This window comes from Sinocyclocheilus grahami, unplaced genomic scaffold (genome assembly GCF_001515645.1).
Source record: "Sinocyclocheilus grahami isolate Dianchi unplaced genomic scaffold, SAMN03320097.WGS_v1.1 scaffold1090.1, whole genome shotgun sequence".
NCBI lineage: Eukaryota > Metazoa > Chordata > Actinopteri > Cypriniformes > Cyprinidae > Sinocyclocheilus > Sinocyclocheilus grahami.
Genome location: NW_015506269.1, coordinates 270155 through 272962, shown reverse-complemented (window position 1 = coordinate 272962; position 2808 = coordinate 270155). Strand labels below are relative to the sequence as shown.

General features: G+C 44.1%; 1 long non-coding RNA gene across 1 annotated transcript in view; it reads right to left on the bottom strand.

Moving 5' to 3' along the window:
• LOC107566650 (uncharacterized) overlaps nucleotides 1-1913 on the bottom strand; it is a 16436-nt gene extending 14523 nt beyond the window's left edge. The window contains exon 1 of the long non-coding RNA XR_001606532.1: nucleotides 1803-1913. This is a non-coding gene — a long non-coding RNA (uncharacterized lncRNA). The remainder of the gene's footprint in view (nucleotides 1-1802) is intronic.
• Between the last annotated feature and the right edge of the window lie 895 nt (nucleotides 1914-2808).

The following is a 2808-nucleotide window of genomic DNA, read 5'->3' as shown; positions in this document are numbered from 1 at the left end:
CTAGATTACATTAAACTAAGCTAAAACACACACATACAGTTCTGAAGAATGATGTTAACGGAGTTCTGAGGAAAGCCCAAAGTTTTAGCAAGATATTTGCTACAGTTCTTTTACTTGCAACCTGAGAAAATCACAAAGCAGAGATTTTCTTATCTTTACTGCTTAACTCAATTCACCAGTTCAGCACCTATTTCAGCAGATGGAAGACCTTGTTTGTACTTGCGTTTTTGGGTGACAGCTGAAAGCTGAATGGTTGCTCGTGGCTGCTGGAGGGAATTCCGTTGCTGATTGGCTGTTGATCTGGTGCCTGAATGACGTTTGGATGACATCTTTTTGGGAGAGCCCTCATTGGATTGGTTGGTTGCCGGGCTACGGAGGAGCCTCGGGGGGTTTTTCTGAGACAGTCTAAGTTTGCAAGACTTTAAGTTCTTTGAAGATCTCTGACGATCATGAAGTTTCAACTGAAGTGTTTGAGTTTTAGATGACCGATCGCTATGATGGTAAGCATGTGAGCACAAGTTGGAGTGCTCTTAACACTGCGAAAGGCGAAGAAGCAAGCAAGCACACTCGAGTCTGTCTTGCATTGGGTTTTTGATCCGCGGCATAAGTCCGTCCCATGACGCGATCTTCCAGTCGACTTCTTGCAAGGCGGAGCGTGCATACATTAACATGAGGCTTTAATTCATCATATTGAGGACACCATCTATAAAAGTTTTGTTAATCCTTCTATAAAGTTTCTTAAATGCAAGTATTGTACATACTATTAACGTTTACTTCATTTCAGAATTCTGCATTTGTCGTGCCCATTCGTTCAAGATTAAACTTCACATATTACACACATTTTAATAACCTTATTTCCTAAAAAAGGGTAATAAAACACTAATTAAAGTTGCACCGATTACATGAAACACGTCTAGCATATATAAGACATACAACATATTATTTGTGAATCTGGTTGTCCTGTTATGCACGTAAATGATTATCTGTTGAAATTGTCTGTTGTAAATTTCATGTCCCTTTGTCTGTGACAGGAGAAACGCGCGCTTTTCTGAAAGTAGTAAAAGGATGCGTCCCTTTTTTGGAATCCACGGGGGAAAGGGGAGGTGTCCTGAGGTCATGCCCATGCCACGAGTGTCGATCTGCCATCCTTCTGCTGGACAGGGAGCTCTTAATCTGTCGCTTTCTGTTTATCGGATTATCAATTTATGCGTTAAACGGTCATGGGGTCCGGGCGAGTCTGTCGCTGGAACATTTCCAGATACCATGTTCTTTGTTCTGTTGTTTATTAGCTGGTTTATTTATGCTGAAGCCGGTCAACGTTACACTGTCTGAAGACCCTTCAAGGACCAGATGTGCAGAGGGAGTTTCTTCTCTCCTGGTGATAGTTAGGGTTTAAGCAGTTCAGATCCCCCTAAGGGATAAGGACCAGGCCTTGACCGAAAGCAGGTCCAGACAATTAGGTGCCCTGTTGATCATTGATCTTCTTTACGACCACAGATAGCTGGGGAGGAGAGTCTTTAGTTTTTCCAGTGGAATGCGGAGATTCAATCGTTCATTTGTGCGATATTCGCAGAGGCCTTACATATCCTCCTTTAGCTCGGTGATGTTCCCGGTGTGAACATTGGCGGGCACTGGAACAAGAGGCAAAGAGAAAGAGAACAGGCACACACAAGATACAAACAACATCTCCATCACTAACTGAATCCTGGTGCAAGGCTTTGGTAATTTTGGACAATTGGGTTAGGAAGATGAGATAGGGGTGCATTGTTTAGGATTGTCTAGAATTGGGTCGTTTCGATTACTCTAACTGTCAGAGGTTCGACGAGGCGGTATAGGCGTAATCTCAATCAGGTTTGTTGAGTTCTCAGGTTCAGGTTCTTGGTCAGTTTTATCATGTCGGAACATGCGCGGAACGCCGGATGTGCACTTGTTGAAAGACTCTTGGATGGCGTTCACTCGCTTGTGGAGGAGGAAGGCAAGTGCCAGAGTCACAACATATCCTACAATAGTAGAAACGCAAAGCGCTGTGTCAGCGGCAGACCAAGACCGAATGATTGGCGTGCCAGCTGGCGGAAGGCGAGCGATAGCTTCTAGCTGTATCAACAGGAGTCAAATCAATAAGTTGCATTCCTTGCTCCTTGATCCTTTCTTCCAATTCTGGATCGAGGACGAAGGAATGCTGTTTGAAGAAGGGTGAGATTTCGAGTTCGGCCTGATACTCGTCATCGGTAAGGTGATACAATGCTAAATCGTCAATATGGAGGATCGAACCCTTAGGGGCATTGATCCATAAAGTCTGGTTGGGCAGGATAAAGCGCGTGGCAGTGTCGTGTCGATCGTAGGTGAGGGTAGCCGTACGCGCTGGGGTGTTGACTAGCCATCGGTTTCAACGATTTTAATGAAGGGTGTCAATCTCAATTTCAGGACCTGGATTTAGAGGAGAAAGGAATTATAGTGAGAGAGAGAGAGGAGGAGGAACTTTTTTTTTATTTTTTATATATAGCTATAAAGAAAAACACAAAGAGACACAAGGACACTGAATTAGGTTAGACAGCAAGGGAGAGTGTCACATATGTGGAACAACTCCTCTCTACTAGAGGTTGGTCCTAGCAGTGCGGCGGAGGAGAGTGTGTAGGTGTTGTTTTTAAGAAGGGTAGCTATATGTCTTTCTAGAATGACATAAATTATGTTAGTGTGGTGTAGAGTATGAGATTGGCAGTCTGTGTCAGTTGGTTTGATCTTCCCCCTTTTCCTGTTGGTTGGAGCCCTGGTGCCTCTTTATCTGGTTTCGATGGACCCATCGAAGGA